The following is a 23458-nucleotide window of genomic DNA, read 5'->3' as shown; positions in this document are numbered from 1 at the left end:
GGAATGCCCAGGTGGCTCAGGGTTTAGAGTGCTCGTATTCCCGAGAACCCACATCATAGACCATAAATACTAGCAGGTTTTGTATTTAACCTTTGAATTCTGAAATAAAAAACAGAGCTTGCTCTGATGACTAAGAAAGTGGGACGTTCTGTGGACTGAAACACAAGCCTTGGAAAGTTCAGGGCCTCCTCATCCGGGAACCTCTCCCTCACCACTAGAGAAGTAACAACATACCTGGATCTTTTTCTTAAACAGAAATGAAGGTAAAACACTCAGTACTTTTCCTCTGGAATTAAATGAAATAATGACTGTAAAAACACTGTGTAAATACGAGTTGCCCCGTAAACACTGGAGCTAAGTTTTTCCCTAAATACTCATAACTGTTAATGACCTTCAAAACACGCCTCTCCTGCAAGGCTGAAAAACTATTTCCACATTAACCAAGTTGACCTGCTGAGGCCAGAACAAACAGCAACATACACCTGAAAGCCACATTCTCATGGGTAAACATCTTGTTTCAAAACAAAACAAAAATCCCAGTGAGTCAGCGTTTATTATACACTGAGTTCTGGTGTTCAAGGCTTTTGTTTGTGTTTTGTTTTAATACCTGTTTTGTGTGTGCACCCTATGTGAGTCAGAGGACAACGTGCTGGAGGCAGGTCTCCCTTCACCCTGTGGTGCCAGGGATCGAACTTGGGTCGCAGGCCTTGGTTGCACGTCCCTTCACCCAATAAGCCTTCTCGCCAGCCCCACATAGAACTTTATTGGTTTGAGAATTTGGGTTTGGTTCTCTCTTGAAGTAAATCTCTGGTAAATAGCAGTGTCGATGATGCTACTCTATGCAGTTCTGAGTGGCCTGGCCCAACAGGAGGTGTTTATCTCTATGTCATTTCCTTTCTGGCGATGGGAGAAACAAAAATGTGCTTTGTACACAATCAATCACAATTCCACAAGGAAAAAATTTCCCTTAAATATATAAAGAGACAAAGTTTCAAATTAGTACTTAGAAACAAGATTTAAAAAAAAAATACTTTAAAAGTTCTCTTTTTCTTTTCTTTTTTTTTTTTTTTTTTGGTTTTTCGAGACAGGGTTTCTTTGTGTAGCTTTGGTGCCTGTCCTGGATCTCGCTCTGTAGCCCAGGCTGGCCTCGAACTCACAGAGATCCTCCTGGCTCTTCCTTCCGAGTGCTGGGATTAAAAGTGTGCGCCACTACCACCGGGCCCTTTTAAAAGTTTTAAAATGAGATTTTTTTTAAAATTAAGGTTCTGAAATGGCACTCGGGAGGCCTTGGCGGGTTTGAGTCAAGGAGACACGCCATGCGGGAGGCCACCCAGTGGGCACGGTGGAAAGTTAGTCACACCACCGTGCAAGCATGGCATCCACGTGGAAAGTTTTATTAAAGGGGGAGAGGAGAGGGAATAGAGAGAAAGAGAGAGGGAGGGAGGGAGAGAGAGAGTAAAAGAGAGAGGAGAGAAAGGAAAGCAGAGGTGCCCTCATGAAGAGAGAGGGAGAGAGGAAGAAGAGGGGGAGGGTTTTTTTTCCCTCTTAAAGAGTGCTTTATGTAAGATGACATCAGGACGCTGGGGGGGGGGGGTCCTAACCTCTCTCTCTCTCTCTCTCTCTCTCTCTCTCTCTCTCTCTCTCTCTTCCACACACACACACACACACACACACACACACACACACACACACACTCATGCCATGACAATCCTGTGGTGGTCAGAGGACAACTCTTAGGAGTTGATTCTCTCTATAGGTTGCAGGGACTGACCTGCTAAACCATCTTGCTAGCCTTAAAAAAAGTTTTAAAAATGAAAAGTTGTTACAATTTTAAGACAGGCAGGAAGGACTCAAGTCCTTATAAATTAGAGCCGGGGAAATGCTACCTTGAGGAATTTGGTGATGAGATAGATTCAAAAGCAAGCCTGGTGTGGTGGTGCATGCCTTTATTCCTAACACTCAGGAGGCAGAGGCAGGTGGATCTCTCTGAGTTTGAGGCTAGCCTGGTCTACATAGTAAATTCCAAATTCTCTGTTTCAGAGAGAGAGAGACAGACAGACAGAGAGAGAGAGACTGAGACAGAGAGACAGAGAGAGAGAGAGAGAGAGAGAGAGAGAGAGAGAGAGAGAGAGAGAGAGAGAGAGGAGAGAAGGAAGGAAGGAAGGAAGGAAAAAATGTGGTATGTGTGGCTCATGCCTTTAATTCCAACACTTGGGAGGCAGGGGCAGGTAGATCTCTGTGAGTTGAAGGCCAGCCTGGTCTACAGAGTGAGATCCAGAACAGCCAGGGCTGCACAGAGAAACTCTGTCCTGAGAAAAATAAAATAACAAAGAACTTGGGATCTTGTTATTACTAGTAGGGGAAAGAAATTAAATAGCTACAAAGCTGTGATCTGTATGAAGGCTCTGAGTGAGGGGTGGGCTTGCCCAACCTCACAAAGCCCTAAATTCAATCCCCCCCCCATCAGTGAGAAGAAAAAAAAAGAAGGGAGAAGAGATCTAGGGGATGACATGGTAGAAGCACAGTAAAGTCAATTAGCATGTTATTTCCTTTTCCAGGAAGCTCAAATCGAACAACCCAGCCTAGAAACAAGTTTGCACATAGTTCACACAGCATTTTGAATAGCAGCCTTGGCCTTGCTGACTCATGAAGGAGCCGCCCAAGCACCACAGACTGGGAAGTCCTTTCCTTAGACTGACTCTCCCTTCCAAACAGCCAGGCCGCCCCGAGACAAGCCCTGCTACTGTGTAAGAGGCTGGCCTCCTTTCTGTAGGCTCACTTTTCACCTGCAAACCCAAGGAGGGGGGGTCCCCAGGCCCTGATCCCCGGTCCTCCTCTACAGGACTTGCTCTCTCACCAGCCCCGTATCTCACGTTCTCTCCCTGCTTTCTTCTCACGATGCCCAGACTCGGTGTCAGCGACCTCAAGTGGGTCACCTGCTTAGTTCACTAAAGGGAGCCCCCTCCTCTCAGATGGCAGAGGAGAGGCAGGTGAGAACATAACGTCCGGCATGATGCCCCGTCTACCTGCACCAGCCGCTCAAGATGAAGTGTGCTGAACCCTCACAGTACACCCAGCTCTGATTTCTCTGCACTAGAGGAGTTGGCACTGCCAGTCCTACAGGACTGCATTCCATTTCCCGGCGTGCATGGACCACAACAAGTAGGAACATGCAGCCTCCAGCATGTTTAGCTACCGTCTTAGCCACAGATCATCAGCAAGCCTTAATCTCAGTCATATGGATTCTTTGAGCCGGAAAACAACGGAATGCATGACTCTGTATAGGCTTCTCAGGGTAGAATCTCCCCCAAGAACTGAAGCTCCGCTCCTGAGACACGTGCATACAGACTCTTGGATGCATACAGACTCCTTCCTCACCACATTCTTCTCCCCACCCTTTATGCCTTCTTGGAAGAGGTTTGGCACACAGCTTGTAAAACTGGTTCTGCTTTAAACACAAAAGGATGCCCGGGACACAGGGACTGGGTTTGTTCCCTGCGGTGCCTGGGGACAGGGCACAGCCATCCTTCTGCTACTGAAGCCGGCTTCCCTGGCACTGTTTTGGTGGTCGTCGTTGGTTTTAAATGTGACACTTTTACTCTGTAAGGAAAGGTGACAGGCAAGGCACGACAAAACCCAGTATCAGAGCTTTATTAGGAGGAGGTGGGGGACAGAAGAGAGCGTGGCCAGGCCTGTTGGAAAGACAGGAGAAGGGAGGGGAGGGAGGAGGACAGAGCAGAAGGAGAGGGGAGGAGTCTGTGACCCGCTTTTTAAGGGGCTATACCACTCATGCACAGATTGTGTGACCACGCTGCATGCATTGCACAACCACACAGCGCATGGATTATGTAGGATGTAAGACCCCTTGCTTGGCTCCTGAGCTGCGTGTGTGCGGTCATGCAGCTGGGGGAGTGGCCGGAATCCTCAAGGTGGTGTGTTTTTGTAGTGCCAGCAATGGGGTGCAGGTCTTTACACACGTTAGATGTACTCTCTACATCCGACCTGTATCCAACCCTCTAATACTATTATAGAATGAATTTTTTTTTTAATCAAAAAACTCTCCTGCTAGCAGAAGGATCAGAAAGTCAAGATCACCCTCAGCCATAAGGAGTTGGAGGCAAGCCAGGCCTCCATAAGACCCTGTCTCAGAGAAAAAAAAGAAAAGTGCACTACCCTGACATATATATCTCAAGAATTTCTGATGTGGTCCACACCAGAGGCCCCGGAGTGCAGAGGTTCTCATTTACTTCTTGCTGGCCTTGACCTTACTGAAGATGTCCTTGAAGTGTGCTGTCCTGATGGGGCAGCTGTCCTAACACAGAAAGTCCCCGTCTTCCCGAGCTCCGCTGATCTTTTCCCCAACAGTTTATATCAGCATCAGCATCTTGTGTGAAGTAAAGCCGCTCATTGGGGAAAGTCCCTTGAGGGGCTGGTAAGATGGTTAGCAGGTAAAGCTCTATATGTCTGTACGTCTGTGTGTTATGGTACAGCGCTCCGGAGGCTTTGGCGGATAGAGCCAAGGTGCCTCAGGGTGGGTGAAAGTAACTTCAAGAAGTATTATTAACTCTGGATGTGAGCTCCTGGGAAAGTTCCAGTCTCTTAGAACATAAGATTTTTTTTTATCATAATACATTTGCCACAGGAATATATTAAGGATACACTTCTAAAGGCACATGTCCTGTTACATGTAATTCTACATGCAACTTACATGAGTATTACATGCTTCACTAGCATCTAAAATCTCCATCCAGAGCTCTGAATTTTAGTAATATAATGTGCCGTCAATCACCTTGGGACACTCTGAAGTGCCTCTGTACCTGCACAAGTGGTTAGATTTAGTAAAGCCTGGGTATGTGTGCGGGTCCAGCCTTCCTCTTATGTTTCTCTCATTTGCTAACTTTGCATCCTTTGCATAGGCCTTTCAGACGCCACTGTCTATCAGATTGTCTTGCCTCCCCTTCCTGTCCGGATTTTTTTTTTCACATTTATGTATGTATGTGCATGCTTGTAGTGGCCATCCTTTACCCACTGAACCATCTCTTCATTCCAGAGTCCAGTTTTTACTGGGAGTCAGTGACACAGGCAAGAAATTGCTCTCATAGCTGACCTTGCTCCAGAGGTGATACCAGGCGGGGTATACCAAAGCCTGAGGAGTCCTCTCCCAGGAACTGCAAAGGCCTAACCTCTCTTTGGAATCGTAGGATTTGGATAGCCCAGACCTGCTGAGTTGATCCTTATTGCACAACGCTGGTGATGAGGAACTCTAGGCTACAATTTCCATGAATTTAATTGATGGCAACCAGCACAGACGACTAAACAAGAGACTGGCCCCAGACATTATCTAAGAAGTGGACTCTAAGCACACATGACGTTGGCCTTGACCTCTTAGGGAATGTGGTGCTTTGAGAGCCAGCCAAGCCCAGAACAGAGACAAGAGGAGAAGGTGGAGAGTTATCACACAAGATCAGCGTGGGGCCGTTGAAGTCCCAGACTAAGAAAGGAAGCACTCTTAGCACAAGAAGCTAGGGAGGAGGTTGGACCAGACTGAATATTGATCGACACCCTAGGACAAAAGGCAGCCTAGGGGTCCAGATTGTTTGTTTGGATTGATTCAAATTGATTTTAATTTTTTTTTCAATTACATTTTTTTTTTTTAATTCTTGGGTGTGGGTGGAAGTCTGTTATGTGACATTTTGATCACATTTTGACAATAAAGTTTGCTTTGAGTCAGAGGGCGGAGCTAGCCACTAGCTGACCAAATTTAACCATAGAGGTTTTGGAGGACAGGACAGATAGGAGTCAAGAAGTAGTAAGGCGGGGCTTAGAGAAGAGCTCAGTCATTTTTGGACGGAGAAACGTAAGAGATAGGAGGCCACTGGTGGCTCTGCTGCTTCTCTGGTCTTGCAGGTTCTTACCCTGGTATCTGACACCCCATATTTTATTGATAAAGAATAATTAGATACAGCACTTGGGAGACTGTGAGTTTGAGGCCAGCCTGATCTACAGAGGGAGTTCCAGGATAGCCCTGACTGTTTCACAGAGAAACCCTGTCTCGAAAAGTAAAAAAAAAAAAAAAAAAAGAATAATTGTTGGTTAAATTGGCGCTGCTCCTGGCTGGCTGCCGCGGGCGGCAGCCATGCTGGCGGAGGAGAGTGCTGAAGGAGGAATCACAGGCCATGGTTACCTTTTTAGAGCTTTATTGGGGGGGAGAGGGAGAGAGGGAGGGGGAGAGAGAGAGAGAAGAAGAAGAAGGAGAAGGAGAAGGAGAAGGAGGAGAAGAAGAAGAAGAAGAAGAAGAAGAAGAAGAAGAAGAAGAAGAAGAAGAAGAAGAAGAAGAAGAAATAGCGGAAAGGAAAGAGAGGGATGCACAGAGGGCCCAACCGTTTTTTTAGGCTGGGACGCCGTGGCAGGCTGATGATGTAATTAAGGACAGAATCCTTACAATAATTAGATAAATGCGTCAGAAGTCAGAGGACAACTTGGCGGAATCAGCTCTCTCCTTCCACCGTGTGCCTGGGAAATCAAACTCAGGTTGTCAAGATTGGCAGCAAGTGCCTTTGTCCACCAAGCCGTCTTGCCAGTTGGTGGTTTTCAGACAAGGTCTCATTATGTAGTCCCGACTGGCCTGGAACTCACTTTGTAAGGAGGCTGGCCTCGAACTTGTGATGACCCCTCTCACTTCTGCATCTCAAGTGTTGGATCACCAGCTGTGTCACCACACCCAGCCAAGAATTGAATTTGGGGGGGTGATTGGGAGACAGGGTTTCTCTGTGTAGCTTTGGAGCTGGTCCTGGATCTCACTCTGTAGACCAGGCTGGCCTCGAACCCACAGAGATCCACCTGCCTCTGCTTCCCGAGTGCTGGGATTAAAGGCATACGCCACCACGGCCCAGCAGCCCAGCCATTTTTTGTTTGCTTTGTTTTCTTTGCTGTCTAAGATTGAAGCCAAAGATCCACACACTCTACCTCTGAGCTACATTGCCAATATGAGTAGAAAAATAAAATGCTTTTGGAAATCTTTCAACTTTCCATTACTGGGATTTTTTTTTTTCGAGACAGGGTTTCTCTGTGTAGCTTTGGAGCCTATCCTGAAACTTGCTCTGTAGCCCAGGCTGGCCTCGAACTCACAGAGATCCGCCTGGCTCTGCCTCCCGAGTGCTGGGATTAAAGGTGTGCCCACCACTGCCCAGCTCCCTGCCTTCTCTTATGAGAAGTTTTTGAAAGCTTAAGATTTAATACAGCCAGGCATGGTGGTCCTCGCCATTAATCCCAGCACTCAGGAGGCAGAAGCAGGCAGATTTCTGTGGGTTCCAGGCCAGCCTGATCTCTATAGAGAGTTTCAGGCCAGCCACAAGCATATGGTGAGAACCTGTCTCAAATAAATAAATAAATAAATAAATAAATAAATAAATAAATAAATATAAATATAAATATAAATATAAATATAAATAAAGATTTGGTATGATTTCTCTGGTCAAATATTGTAGTAGTAAATGCATTCCAGTACACGTGTTATATTTTGCTCTTTTATTATTTTTTTCCTTAGATCCCAAGAGATGACCCGAAGACATTTAAACCTTGGTCTATACCTATAGCTTAAGCTGCTGTCATTTCCTGAGAGGTAAGATCATTAAATTAAATGATAATCACTCCAAGAAAGGGAAAAGGGGTTTTCAAACTATGTTCCACGGAACCCGAGATTGACGCAAATGTTCAATCAAGTCACGGTCTCTCAGAAGACAAACTTTTAAGTTACCGCATTACGCCTTCATGGCTTTGAACAACGAGGATGCCTGTCAGGAGATTATAGTCAACACAACAGTTTTTCTTTTTCTTTTTAAATAAATTAAAAAATGAGAAGGTAGTAGATCAAGACATTTTAAACATTCTGGTCTCTGATTTGTGCAAGATACTTGGAACTTAAGTGCAAAGCTAAATCCAGATCATCGGGTTTCTGCCATTCAGACTGACTGCTGTCGTCTAGAGGAGTCACCTGTTTGGATCTGGGGGGTGGGTCCAGCTCCTTCAATTTTGTGCTGCCTCCCAAAGGCTTTGGAGAGTGTCACTGAGGTTCCCAGATATGAAATACGTTGTCATCGTCAGAAAACCAAACTCTGGGGGGGAGGCTGAGGAGATCGTTCCGTGGGTAAGATGCTTGCTATACAAGCATAAAAATCTGAGTTTGAATCCCTAGCACCCACGTAAAAGTGGTGGCATCTATAAACTTAATGGCAAACTCTGTGTTCAGTGACAGATCCTGTTGGGGGGAAAATGAGGTCAGAGTGCTGGAGAGATGGCTCAGTGGTTAAGAACACTGACTGCTCTTTCTTTTTGAGACGGGGTCTCACTATGTATCCATGGCTGGCCTGGAACTCACAGGGTTCTGCCTGCCTCTGCCTCCCGAGTGCTGGGATTAAAGTGTGCGCCACCATCCCAGCTCACTTATTGCACATACACAGAGAGAGAGAGGGGGGGGGGGGGGCGGGGTTTAGAGCTTGGCAAGGTAGCTCTGAAAGGCCTGATAACACATGGCTACCATCCTAGTACTTGAGATGTGAGGCAGTAGGCTCAGGAGCTAGGTTGCATAGCAAGTTCCAGGACAGCCTGAGCCACATGAGACCCTGCCTCAAAAAGAAAAAGGGAGAAAAGAGGGAGAGAGGGAGGAGAGGAGAGAGATCTCAGTGGTTAAGAGTGTGTGTTACTCTCCCACAGTTGACTTCCCAACCTTCAAAGCCTGTAACTCCAGCTCCAGGGGATAGGAAGCCTCTGGCTGGCGTCCACAGGCACATACATGCATATACAAACACCCATGCACAAACACGTAATTAAAATTAAACCTTGAAAGAAAGAAAGAGAGCACCAGAGAACGGTGTCATCAACTTCTGTGATGTCTTGAAAGTTAGGACCGTCCACAGATGCAGAAAAAAGGAACTGGGGTTGGAGATGTAGCTCAGTGGCGAAGTGCTTTGTTAGGCAGGGGGTCACTCTCCAGCACAAAGAGAGAAGGGGTGGGGTGAAGAGAGGAACAAAATAAAAATAGAACCAACCCCTCTCCACTTTACCATTTACACCTACTTTTGTGTCAGGATTTTTTTTTTCATGCTGTGCAATTAAAACAAAGTTTAGTTGTGTGCGAATTTCATTCTTAGTATCTCTCACCTATAATCTCAACTCTCTAAATTCCTCAAAGTAGCTTCTGTGTTTGCTTATAAGCAAATGTTAAACACTGACTTTGTACCTCTCTCTGGGTGTGGCTTGTAATCCCGGCACGTGGAAGATGGGAGCAAGAGGATCTGGAGTTCAAGACCAGCGTCAGCAGCATATTGAGTTCTAGGCCAGCCGGAGCTACACGAGACCCTGTCTCTAAAAACAGAGTTGGCAGCTGGGTGGTGGTGGTGCATGCCTTTAATCCCAGCACTTGCAAGGGGGGGGGGGGCAAAGCCAGGCAGATCTCTGTGAGTTCGAGGCCAGCCTGGTCTACAGAGCAAGATCCGGGACAGGCACCAAAACTACACGGAGAAACCTTGTCTCAAAAAAACAAAACAAAACAAACAAACAAAAAACAGAGTTGGCAAGATGGCTCAGTTTGGTGAGTAAGGGCCCTTGTTACATGAGTTCAATCCCCAGGACATACGTGGTAGGAAAGAACAGACTTCATCAGATTGAACCAATGCCCAAAAGTTGTTCTCTCACATCAAAAGCAGATTGTCAGGCTAGGTGACCTCACCACAGCTTACCTCACCAGCTCACCTCACCAGCTCACCTTTACCAGCTCACCTCACCAGCTCACCTCCACCAGCTGAGCCATCCCACCAGCTCACCTCACCAGCTCACCTCACCAGCTCACCTCACCAGCTCACCTCCACCAGCTGAGCCATCCCACCAGCTCACCTCACCAGCTCACCTCCACCAGCTCTCCTCACCAGCTCACCTCACCAGCTCACCTCACCAGCTCACCTCACCAGCTCACCTCACCAGCTCACCTCCACCAGCTGAGCCATCCCACCAGCTCACCTCACCAGCTCACCTCCACCAGCTCTCCTCACCAGCTCACCTCACCAGCTCACCTCACCAGCTCACCTCACCAGCTCACCTCACCAGCTCTCCTCACCAGCTCTCCTCACCAGCTCACCTCCACCAGCTCTCCTCACCAGCTCACCTCACCAGCTCACCTCACCAGCTCACCTCACCAGCTCACCTCCACCAGCTCACCTCCACCAGCTCACCTCCACCAGCTCACCTCCCACCAGCTCACCTCGACCAGCTCACCTCCACCAGCTCACCTCCACCAGCTCTCCTCACCAGCTCACCTCCACCACTCTCCACTTTTTTTTGTAGACAGGGTTTCGTGTAGCCCAGATTGGCCTTGAACTCCAGATCCTCTGGTCTCCAAGAATCCTTTTTTAACTTGGGGGAGTTTTGTTTCTAACTATTCTCTTTTTTCCTCCCTCAGATATTTCCGTACTCAAGCGAAAAGACGGCTTCATCGTAACTGGACTCCAAATTGATATTCCTATACTATTGGGTGGGAGGGAGGGTGAGTCATATCACAAAGTCTAGAACCACTATTCAAATCTAACTACATTAGCAAGATAAACCATTTCTTACAAATCATTCACTTAGTGTCCTTAGCCTCGAGGCCACCAGACAAGCACAGCCGAGCTCTCGAAGCATGTTTAATGATTTGCCTCTTAAAAAAAAACTGAGTAAATGTTGCTGCGGAAGGACCAAAGAGGAGACCCCGTGTGCAGACGCCATCTTTGCCTGAAAAACCCTCCCAGCAGATAAACATGGCATTCCTTTGTCCAGGGATGCTTTGGATGCAGGAGACACCGAGCCCCAGCAGGGCATAGTTTCTGCGAGGTTTGGATTTCTTTTCACCAGGGATGGGCTGTTGTGGGTCTGTGTACGTGCATTTAACAGAAGAGACTTGGTGTTTTCCTTATGTTAGATGACTATTCAGCACACGAGCATTCCCTTTGAAATTTGAAGGGGAAAAACAGTATACAGACTTTTGAATGCAATATCACAAAATGTTTTGCTTTTATTTATTTCTGTGGGCTTTTTGTGGAGAAGATTGTTTGTTTTGTTCTTTGTGTTTTGTTTTCATTTTTGTTTTACTTTTTATGGAAAACATCTGCTATGACATCAGAGCTTCAGAAATACTGGATGACTTGGTTTCCCATGCACTGAAATAGGTAACAGGGTAAGTGAATCATAAATTGTAATCAACCTTGAGCTGAGCTGGGGTTTAAGATATTTAGGAGTTAAAATGTAGGTCGGTGATGGAGGGTTTGCCTAGTATGTCCTACATCAGTCTTGAGTTTGATCCCCAGCACAACAAAAACTAAAAACAATAAATGATAAAATATGCAGGGTCCATGGAAGTCCAGTCTGGGTTTTAAGAGCTTTCAAAGGAAGAGAAACCAGCATATAAATTGACCAGAAAGTCGAGGAGAAAGCCAGCAGTTAGGATTCATACGTCCTAGTGGGCGGTCTAGAAGTGGGCGGAGAAGGTGAGGTTGAGCTGAGAGCAGGAGGTAACTGGTGAGTGGTGCGTGATGGGAAGCCCAGGGGCCCGGAGTCGGCTCATGTCACTCAGGGACACAGATGCATTGGCTTGCAGGGACCAGAGCACAGCTGTCCACAGGTCCATCTGCGGACTTTAGAGGTTCCCTGGCCACAGGATTCCCATGGAGAAAGCGAGCAGAGGAACAGAGACAGACTCTGAAGCAGAAGGCAGAGTCAGGACAAGATAAGGCACGAGGGTAGAAGGGCCAGCAAGCTTTCTGGAGGTGGCTGAGGTGGAAATTTGAAATTAATAAAACAAATCTAAGCTCTCTTGAAAACAAATTCCTTAGCTGAACAATGACAAAAATTTGCTTTATCATTTGTATTATTTTAAATGGTTATCCATATAGTTGAGTATTTTGTTTTTTTATTTTTTAATTTGGTTTCTTGGGGATAAGGGTAGTTACTGGAAATGTATTTTCTTTTGTGGTCCTTCTAAACACCAAAATGAGTGGGGTCTTGCATACAAATTACTCCTGTAAATTGATGTACTAGAATCTGGAGAGTATAAATCTTAATAAAGTCCTTTTTTAAATCACATTTGATTCAAGGCCTGGTCTACATAGTGAGTTCCAGGCCAGTCAGGGCTATTTCATGAGACTGTGTCTCAAAAAAGAAAAAAAAAAAATCACATTTGAAGTCATATACTTGAAACTTGTTCTCTGGGTTTCTCAGCAGCCTGGGGCCTGAGCTGAGATACAGCCACACACAGCAACCCAAGCATTCTTTCTGAAGACCTCAGCTCAGGGGAAGCTAAGGTTCTTGATTTTGCTTCAGAAAACAATTCAGGATGAACAGGATGAACCAGAGTAGGAGTTTATTAAGAGGTTCTCTTTTTCATTTATTTTTACTTTATATGTATGAGTGTTTTGTCTTTGTGTATTTCTGTGTACTACATGCATGCCTACCACCTTTGGGATTCAGGAGAAAGCACTGGATCCCCTGGAACTGGAACTACAAATGTTGTGATCCACCGTGCGGGTGCTGGGAACCGAACCTGGGTCCTCTAAAAGCAACAAGTGCTTTTAGCCACTGAACAACCTCTCCAGCCCCTACCTTTTACTCTTTGTACCATCAGAAATAACTCATCCCAAATACCCATCTAGTTTTGTCAAGATCAGAGTTACCCTTAGAATGGCCAAATGACACAATGTTGGAGAAAATCTAAAAAAAGAAAAAAAGTACTGGACCAGCAAGACAGCTCAGTGAATAAAGGCTGCCAAGCCTGAGGAACTTTCCCTGGGTCCCTCATGAAGGAGAGAACCAACCCACGTTTTCCTCTGATCTCCACACATGTGCTGTGGCACACAACACCACAGACAATAAAGACTTTTTTAAAATACCTAATTTCTGCCCCTGTTCTGTTTTGATTTTTTTGAGTCAGGGTCTTACTATGTAGCCCTGACTGTCCTGGAACTCACTCTGTAGACCAGGCTGCTGGAAGTCACAGAGATCCATCTGCCTCTACTTCCCAAGTGCTTGGATTAAGAACATGCGCCAGCCTTTAATCTCAGCACTCGGGAGGCAGAGGCAGGCGGATCTTTGTGAGTCTGAGGCCAGCCTAGGTGACAGAGCGAGATCCAGGACAGGCACAAAGCTACACAGAGAAACCCTGTCTCGAAACCCCCTCCCCCTAAAAAAAAAAGATCGTGCGCCACCACATGCTGCTTGCCCCTGTTTTAAGATTTGTGATTTCCCTTTTCTCTGTTTAGGTGATGTTACCCTCTTTCCTACCCTCGGCAGCAACTTGATGCCTATGCTAATTAACTGGAATTAATTTGGGAGAGGGGGTTGACTCTTTTAAACAAGTTTTACTGTGTAGCTCGGGCTGGCTTAGAACTTGTGGCACTCCTCCATTACCCTTCTGAGTACTGAGGTTGCAAGCCTCTGTCACCACATTCAGCTGAAAGGAACTGTGATTCCCCTCTTTGTCTCAGCTGGCTCTCAAGAAACCCAGGCTCGCCTTGAACTTGTTCTGTAGCTGGAAATACCTAGAGCTTCTGATCCTCCCGAGTGCTGGGATGACAGACATGAACCAGTACTCTCCAATCATGCGTGGTGCCAAGGGTCAAACCCAAGGTTTCCTGCATTCTAGGCAAGAACTCTTTCTCTTGAGATGTCTCTGCAGCCTGGAACTGTAACTCATCTTGAGCTCTATGGGTCCTCCTGCTTTGCTTCCCGAGACCTGGGAGCATGGGGACATTTGCACTCTTGTCTTTCTGAGTTTAGGGTATCTGAGAGGGTTTTCTCTGACAAAAGAAAACAGCTGCCTCCCAGCTCCATTCCAGAAGAGCAAAAATGAATACTTGATCCATCTTACATAATTGGGTAAATAGCACAAAAGATATGGTGTCCAATTCTTAAGATGCCAAAAAGTCAAAGCTACTTGGCAGAAATAGCTGGAGACAGAAAATGAAGTTCTCCTCATATACCCTGGGAAGTCAGTGCCACAGTCTCTGAAAACAAAACAGTAGCTCCCGTCCCTTGCGGCCACCACGGCGCGGCTCTCCTGGTTTGTCACTTCATTTCTGATGTCAGCGTCTAGCTAGCTGGCCTTGCTCCCGAACATTCCGCACATAGCTGCCTGGCTAGCCTTTCTCAACACCTGTAGCCACCCACACCTATTGCCACTGGGTAAAAGGGAATCGGCAGGGGTGACTTTGTCCAAAGGAGCTGTCCTGTCCTGTGTGGTCACCACAGTCAGGCCGTTGGGAAAGGGCTGGGGTGAGCTGGGCCAGAGACTCTCTCCTGGCAGTTTGGCTCTTGAGCGAGGCGTACAAGGCTAAAGGGCAGTGGTTCAGAAGAGACTTCGCAGTTCCTGCTCATGAGTGACTCTCGTGACCTCTTCCCCGCGGGCCCGCGTTCTTTCCCCCCAGCTGTCTCCTGCACCAACGACCATGTGCTGGGCGGCTTACGCCTTCATTCCTCCACAGCTCTAGGGGCTGGAAGGCTGCCCCCACATGGTCAGAGAGACCGTGGAATCCCAGGAAGAAAGCGTCTTTCCCAGCCTCTCCTGGTGGCTCCTAGTGCTCCTTGGCATTCTTTTCTTGGGGTTGCATCACCAGTCTCTGTGGCCATTCCTACACAGCCTTCCTAGGGTGCCTGTGTGCAATTTCCCCTCCCCTTTCTCATAAAAATGGCAGTCCTTGGACTTATGGCCCATCCTTGGATGACCTCAGCTTGACTCTATCTGCAAAGACCTGATTTCTGAATAAGGTCACATTCTAAGATTCCAGGTAGTCATGAGTTTGAGGGTGGGGTGGGACACTTCTTTTTTTTTTTTTTTTTGTTTTGTTTTGTTTTGTTTTGTTTTGTTTTTTTGAGACAGGGTTTCTCTGTGAAGTTTTGGTGCCTGTCCTGGGTCTCGCTCTGTAGACCAGGCTGGCCTCAAACTCACAAAGATCCGCCTGCCTCTGCCTCCCGAGTGCTGGGATTAAAGGCGTGCGCCCAGCACAAGGGGTGGGACACTTCCATACAATGTATAAACCCTGCTGAGGCTAACCAATAAAAGAACAGTCCTTCAATGAAGTGAGCCCCCCTTCTTTTGGCCCCCCACGACATTTGACTCTTAGTGTTCCCACTGATGTGTATGCTCATCCTTCACCAGAATGAGATTTTTCACCACGTTCGACTAAGGAAGGCCAATTGAAGTACTCTACTGTGACACAAAAGGGTGGGTTCGAGCCGGATGTGGTGGTGCATGCCTTTAACCTCAGAATTTGGGGGACAGAGGTAGGAGGATCCCTGTGAGTCAGAGGCCAGCTTACTCTACAAGGTGAGTTCCAGGGCAGTCAGTGATACATAAAGAGACTGTCTCAAGAAGAATAAAACTTGGCTCCAGCTTGTGCAGTTCACATACTGGTGAGCCAGAAGAGCTAAGGAAGAAGAGAAGGAAGTGATGGCTGAGACAAAGAAACCAGGTCTCAGGGCAGGGAGTGTGGATTGGTTGGAGAGCGCTTGCCCAGCACGACCAAAGCCCCTGGGTTCACTCTCCAGCACCAAGTAAAACAAGATGTGGTGGCGCAACCTGTAACCCAGCACTTGGGAGACGGAAGCAGAAGGGTGAGGAGTTCAAGGCTAACTTGAAGGATGAGGAGTTAGTTCAAGGCTATCCTTAGCTATACAGTGAGGTTGAAGCAAGGCTGGGCGACTTCAAACCCTATCTCAAGGAAAAGGAAAAGGAAAAGGAAAAGGAAAAGGAAAAGGAAAAGGAAAAGGAAGGAGAGTAAAGGGCCTCAAGCATGCCACAGCTACCTCTTCTTCACCTAGGAAGGGCAGGCACCAGCTCTCCTAAGGAAGTTCTTACCAATGCATTTTCCGAAGACACTTAAGTCTGTTCTGTCCAACTTACTTAACGTTGTTCTTCCTAGGTTCTCGCTCTGCAGTCATAAACCCCCAGTGTCTTCATTTAACAGAGGACTGAAGTTCTTCATGGAACTCATGTTAAATTGTGTTGAAAGTCTCTGCTGAACTATCGTACCTTACCCCACAAATATGAGCGATTGTGTCTCTTACAGAGAGAAGGGGGCTGGAATGCAGAGTAATGGGCGTAGAACACTAACGGCGGATTTCACTTCAGCACTGATTAATCCCCTGGTGCTGTTCAGGGCGAGACTTGGTGTGCAGTGTCCTCCAGATGCCACGGCCTTCTGCCTTGCTCGGGCTCGCAAAGCACTGTTCCTTCAAGGACACAAAGTTGAAGAGGATCTGGGAACCTCTCCCAGACAAGACTTCTTTGTTTCCATTCGTGTGCGCGTGTGCGTGTGCTTTTACTGGGCAATAAATGCAAGATTGTATGCATGCTAGGCAAGCACTCTACCAACCAAGCTATGTCCACAGTTTTAATACGGCACATCGTAAGTCAGACCCCAGGACTGGAGAGATGCCTCAGCCAATAAAAAGCCCTTGCTATACCAGGCTAACTTGAATGATGCTCAGGACCCATGGCGGAAATAGAGAAGCAGCTCCTGAAAGTTGTTCTCCGACCTCCATGAACATGTCACAGCCTGCGTGCACACAGGCTCACACATACATGTTTTATCATCCAAAATGTTTATTGGGATGTCTTCTCACCCCTTCGTAAGCCTTGCCTTTCCTCCTGTAGGCTGGCAGAAGACACCGGAGAAGCCCCCACACAAGACTACCGTTTGTGCATAGCTCAAGACCACAGGGAAATTACAGACCATATGGCATTTCTCACCCATGAAGCAGGAAGCAGGGCCTTGCACCTGGCATTTCCCATGTTTCCTCCCCTCCCTTCTGGAGAGGAATGAGGGAGATCCTTTGCATGAGGCAAGTTTTCATAAAGAGGTCTCCACCACTAGAAAGCTATACTACATATTTATTATTATTATTATTATTATTATTATTATTAATTTTATGGTTTGAGACAGGGTTTCTCTGTGTAGCCCTGACTGTCCTGGAACTCACCTTGTAGACTATTATTAGGATTTTTTTAGTGAGTGGGACTCAAGCCAGGAGTGGTAGCTCTAGCCTGTCATCCCAACACTCCGGAGGCTGAAGCAGTGTCACTGTGGGCTTGAGGCCTGCCTGGGCTACATAGTGAGGCTCTGTAAACTAACAGATGCTCAAGTACTGCTGCTCTTTCTCATCAGACAAACGGGCATTGAATTTACTCAATGGGAGTCAAGCTTCTTTTGGAACAGCCATGATCAAGAATGTAGTAGTTATTTCATTGAAAGAAAGACAGTTCTACACACAAAGTTGCATTAAAAAGTACACAATATATTGAAACTAATTCAGAAGTGATTGCTTCCTCTATAGATCTATTGTGATTCCCTTATTATAGGGCTAAGTGGTAGCAGTAGTCTACACTGTAAGTACCAGTACTATTACTGTTGTGTGTTAGTTTTCTGTTACTGTAACAAATAGCAAGTCAAGAACAAAGATTTATTTTGGCCCAAGATTGTGAAGGTTTCTTTTTTTGTTTTTTGTTTTGAAATAAGGTCTCACTATATAGCTCTGGCTGTCCTAGAACTCACTATGTAGTGTAGGTGGAGTTTTCCTGTCCCAACCACCTGCTCTCAAACAATCACTCAGAGGCTTAATATAACTTATAATGTTTGGCCAATAGCTCAGGCTTATTACTAACTAGCTCTGACATTTTAAGTTAACCCATATTCCTTATTTGTGCTCTGCCATGTGGTGGTACCTTTATTTTTTTTTTTTTTATTTTTTTTTTTTTTAAGATTTATTTATTTATTATGTATACAACATGTATAACTTCTGGCCAGAAGAGGGCACTAGATCCCATTACAGATGGTTGTGAGCCACCATGTGGTTGCTGGGAATTGAACTCAGGACCTCTGGAAGAGCAGTCAGTGCTCTTAACCTCTGAGCCATCTCTCCAGCCCGGTGGTACCTTTATTAGCATGGTACATTCATCTCCTGCTCCCTCCACACCATTGCTGGTGACTCCTCTGTCTCCCACTCTTCCTCATCCCATCATTCTCAATTGAGCTTCCCCCCTTAACTTTATCCTGCTTAGCTACTGGCCAGTCAGCTTGTTTATTAAACCAATCATAGCAACATATATTCACACAGTGTATAGAAGGATTATTCCACAGCAGTGTAGACCAAGTTGGCCTCAAACTCACAAAGATCTACCTGCCTCTCACTCACTACACCCAGCTAATTGTAAACGTTTCAGTCCACGGTTGGTTGAGACAGTGATAAGGCAAAGAATCATGGCAAGAGCTATGGTGAAGTTCATTTCATGGCCACTGGAGAAAGAGAGAGGATTGGGGGGGGGAGAATATATATAGTAGGTTTCCTGAATTTCTAAGCCCCCCTCCAGTTATTTCAGCCTATTCAATTCTAAATAAAAGTGTGTACATTTGTTTAAAAGACTGTTTTAATTGTGATTGGAGAGATAGTTCCAAAGTTAAGAGCTCTTGCTGCTCCTACAGAGGGCCTTGGTTCAGTTCCCAGCACCCACGTAGACGTTTATAACCATCTGGAACTCCAGTTCCAAGGTATCTGACGCTCTCTCCTGGGCTGTACAAGAAGCTGGCATGTACATGGTGCACATATATACATGTAGGCAAACACATTCACACATATAAAATAGAGATAAATCTTTTAAAAAGAGGGTATTGAGTTTTACTAAAATGTTTAAGTTATTAAGCAATGTTTTTGTTTTTGATTTTGTTTTGAGAGAGGGTTTCTTTGTGTACATATTAGCTGTCCTGGAACTCACTTTGTAGACCAGGCTGGCCTCAAACTCAAAGAGATCTGCCTGCCTCTGCCTCGCAAGTGTTGGGATTAAAGGCATGTATCACCACCACCTGGCTAGTTTTTTTTTTAATCTTATGTCAAATCTTAATATTTATAGTATAACTTTTAGAATCCTGTATAGCAAGAGAGAAAAAGTGGCATTTAACACATTTCTCATTTAAATAAAATTCAGTGCTCAATCACACCACAAGGACACATGCTCAACTATGTTCACAGTAGCATTATTTGTAATAGCCAGAACCTGGAAACAACCTAGATGCCCGTCAACTGAAGAATGGATTAAGAAAATGTGGTACATATACACAATGGAGTACTACTCAGCAGAGAAAAACAATGACAGCATGAAATTTGCAGGCAAATGGATGGATCTAAAAAATATCATCCTGAGTGAGGTAACCCAGACTCAGAAAGACAAACATGGTATGTACTCACACATAAGTGGATACTAGATATAAAGTAAAGAACAATCAGATTGCAACCCACAGATCCAGGGAGGCTACCTAGCAGGGGGCCCCTAGGATGACTGTGGCTTATAATAAGTTTTGGTTTTACTCAATCACTGGGCAAGCTTTAGTGCAACATTTCACTATTAGGATAAGAATTTGTACTGTATCAAGCTGATGGAAAAATAAAATAAAATAAAGTTCTGTTTAAAATAAATAAAATAAAATTCAAAAGTTTGTTGTCTTTTAAAGTCCTCTTATTATAAACATTTTGTGGAAGTGGACTGGACTGGGACTCAGTTGGCAGAGTGCTTGTTTAGCATTCACTAAGTCCTGGGTTCAATCCAAAGCGTGGAATAAAACCAAGCAGGCAGTGCACGTTTGTAATCCCAGCCCTAGGGAGGTGGAGGCAGGAGGATCAGAAGTTCAAAGTCATCCTCGGCGCATTAATAAGTTTAGGACTAGCCTGGTCTTCTTGAGAACTCTTTGTGTGTGTGTGGAACTGCCAAATATATTTCTAGCCACACATTTGCATAAATTTACATATGAGTGTGCCCAGATAGACAGATAATGATACAGTTTTTAAAGCAAGGTTATAAGGAACTCTACAGTCTGCTAGCAAGTCCAAAGCATAATTCATATCCATTTCCCAGATCACAGGGAAGAAACAATGTGTTTTTCCAAACAAGCTCTTTCTTGAAGCAGTCAACAACAGCTGTTACTTGCTTTTGAAAAAGAATCACTTATGTATCCTTTTCCACCAGCAAAGCCGCGTCAAGCTCACACGCCGTATTTAGCACCTTTTTAACCCGAAAGCACTCTGGAGACTGCAACAATGGCAGAGAGAGGCTGGCAAACCCTCTCTCCAAAACTAGCAACATAGCAGAAGTCTCCAAACCCGCCACTTTATCATTGGGGGCTGAAGATAGCTCGGTGTAGAGCAGTGAGAGTCCTGAGTTCGAGGCCTGGTGCTGCAAAGACAAAGGAATAAATCAACTAAAGACAAACAACAAAGTGAGAAGTGTTTATTCTTGAAAAGCTACTAAGCTTAACGTAAGAACAGCAGACCTGTAGCTCTTTTGTCCAGAAAGAAAGAAAGACTATAGTTTTCTTTTTTTGGGGAGGGTTGAGGGGACGAAGACAGGGTTTGTCTGTGTAACAGCCCTGGCTGTCCTGGAACTTTATAGACCAGGCTGGCCTCTACTCACAGAGATCCACCTGCCTCTGCCTCCCGAGTGCTGGGATTAAAGTGCGCCACCACTGCCCAGATAAGATTGTAGGTTTTTGATGAAATAAAAAAAGAGAAAATCATAATGAAACCAGAGATTTTGTTTCTTTGAAAACGACAGCAACAGCAATAAAACTGGTAAACTTTTTTTTATATTTATTTTTACTTCATTTGTATCAGTGTTTTGCCTGTATGTATGTTTATGTACCGTGTGCCTGGGGAATCCAGAAGAGGCCATTGGATCCCCTGAAACTGGAGTCACAGATAGTTGTGAATTGTAGTATAGGTGGTGGGAATCGAACCTGGGTCCTCTAGAAAAGCAGCCAGTGTTCTTAATGGCTGAGCCATCTCACCAGCCCCAAAACTGGTAAACTTTTACCTAGCTGGGATGCAACTCCATTGGTAGAGTGCTTGGCTAGCATGTACAAGGCCCTGGGTTCAAGCTCTAGCACCACATAAAATTGGTGTGGCTCGTGAGAAAGAGCTCAGCAGTTAGTGCACACTGCTTTCCCAGAAGAACAGAGCTCGGTTCCCAACCTCTATGTCAGGTGGCTAACAACCACCTGTAACTCCAGCCGCTGGAGACCTGACTCCCTCTCTGGACTCTAAGGGTGCCCCACAGGCACACACTTGCGCCACACACTTAAAAAAAAAAATCAAGCAGAAAAAAGATGTGTGGGGGGTGACACATGCTTCTCACCCAGCACTTGGGAAGTTGAGGCAGGAGGACCAAAAGTTCAAGGTCAAGGGAGGTTCCAGGCTAGCTTGGGATACAAAGATCCTGTCTCACAAAAATAAAACTAAATTTATTAAAATAAAGGAAGAAAGAAAAAAATAGACAAAATTATCGAAATCTGAATTAACAACTGCTTAAACAACTTAGATGAAATAAAAAATTTCCTAAAAATTTGTAAATTATCAAAACTGACTCAGGAAGAAATAGAAAGATCTGAATGGATCAAGAGCAAGTCAAAGAACCAAACTGGTGATTAAAATCCACTCACAAAGGGAATACCCTCACCCAGGCAGATTGAGTCCCTGTCAATCCTGTACAAACATGTTGTGAAACGGGTGGTAGGATGGCCCAGTGGGTAAAGAGCCTAAGAACCCGAGTTCCATCTCCAGGACCCACTCGGTGGAAGGAGAGAACCAGTTCCTGCAGGTTGTTCTCTTGAACTGCACACATATGCTGTGCTCTGCATGCCCCCACACATGTTTACACATACACAGACAAAATCAATAAATGTAGTAAATATTTCAACTCTTAAAAAGTTTATAAAGACTGTGCCAAGAGCAGTTGATGAAGTATGTTCATTCATAAAATCCTATCTTAAGCAGGGGAGTCAATCTGACATACTGGCAACGAAGAAGATGTCAAGCACGCGCCTGCTGCTGCTAAGGACAGCGGGTAGCGCAGGTCAGAGGAAGGGACCCTGACACTAAACAATTCCCTTCCTATCCTTGGCCAAGAACACAGAAAGAAGCTCTGGGTTCTTATCTCCATCTAAAGGAACCACAATGGAGTCCATAGTCAAGGGTGTGACCCAAACTTCAGTCCTTCCGATTAACACATCCCTTGTGATTAACAGCTTTAGAACTGGATCTCTAGATTCTTTTCATGGTGAAAAGGAATCCTATCAAAACAAAAACGCTAACGTGATGGCACTTGCCTTTAATCCCAGTACTTGGGGAGGTAGAGGCAGGTGGATTTCTGTGATTTCAGAAGCAACCTAGTCACTACTAAATGGTGAATTCCCGGTCAGCTAGAGCTACACAGTGAGATTCTATCACAAAAGAAAAGAGGAGGAGGAGGAAAAGAGAAGGGAATAAAGAAAAAAATAGGTCGCCGGGCGGTGGTGGCGCACGCTTTTAATTCCAGCACTCGGGAGGCAGAGCCAGGAGGATCTCTATGAGTTCGAGGCTAGCCTAGGCTACCAAGTGAGTTCCAGGAAAGGCGTAAAGCTACATAGAGAAACCCTGTCTCGAAAAACCAAAACAAAACAAAACAAAACAAAAAAAAGGTTAGCCCACCTCCTAAAGACAAAGCTATTTCCTCCGATCAAAAGAATATATCTACTTCCGGTCCTTAGTATGAATGTAACAAACCATTATCTCTTGCCTTAAGAGTTAATCCAAAACTGAGTGTGGTGGCTCATGCCTTTAATTCCAAGACTCGGGAGGCAGAGGCAAACAGATCTCTGAGTTTGAGGCCAGCCTGGTCATTCCCGGACAGCCAGGGCTACGCAGAGCGACCCTGTCTCCAAAAACAAATAAGCAAACAAAGCGTTAATCCAGCTGGGCCTGTCAATCACCCAGACTATCCCTCAGGAGGGCAGCCATACTAAGGAGATGGGAGAAACAGTTATCTATCCTCTTAATGAGACAGTGTCTTTTCCTTCCCAGGAGCTCTAAGCTAGCCTGCTTCTCTGAGACCTCAGTCAGGAAAGCATAACTTTTCTTTTCCCCTATTCTCTCTCTCTCCTCCCCTCCCCTCTTCTCCCTCCCCCCACCCCTCAGACACTGGCCAAAGCCTAAGCAGGCTTTCTCTGGCATTTTGAGTTTTCTCATGACTTCTCTGAAGCTACCCTTGCCGTGTAGCTAGCTGCTGACGTACAGCTGCTGACATACAGCTCCTGACATAAAGCTGCTCGCCAGTCTCCATTGCCGAACATGTTGGCCTGTTCAAGAGGCATGGCTTTCTCTCTTCCTCTTCATCTTTCTCCTGCCTGCGGCTGTTGTTTTCTCCCAATTGCTAATAAAATTGTCCCCAAGCTTCCTGAATTCATTTTTCAGTTCTTCTATTACAGATATAATAATAACACAAAGAGGGAACTCCAGTTTTCCTGGTAACGTATGGCACCCAAAGTGGGACTCCCTAAAATTTCCAGTAACACTGTATGAATGCGGCTAGTATCTTACCAGAAACTGCATTCCTTCCATGCTGGAGCAGGCACGGTTA

At 45.6% G+C, this 23458-nt stretch overlaps 1 protein-coding gene across 1 annotated transcript in view; it reads left to right on the top strand.

Moving 5' to 3' along the window:
• LOC131923196 (aldehyde oxidase 2) overlaps positions 1-23458 on the top strand; it is a 114957-nt gene that overhangs the window by 87417 nt on the left and 4082 nt on the right. The gene's annotated exons all lie outside the window — the stretch shown is intronic.

The sequence above is a fragment of the Peromyscus eremicus genome, chromosome 13 (assembly GCF_949786415.1).
Source record: "Peromyscus eremicus chromosome 13, PerEre_H2_v1, whole genome shotgun sequence".
Taxonomy (NCBI): domain Eukaryota; kingdom Metazoa; phylum Chordata; class Mammalia; order Rodentia; family Cricetidae; genus Peromyscus; species Peromyscus eremicus.
This window is presented reverse-complemented; position numbering and strand designations above follow the sequence as displayed.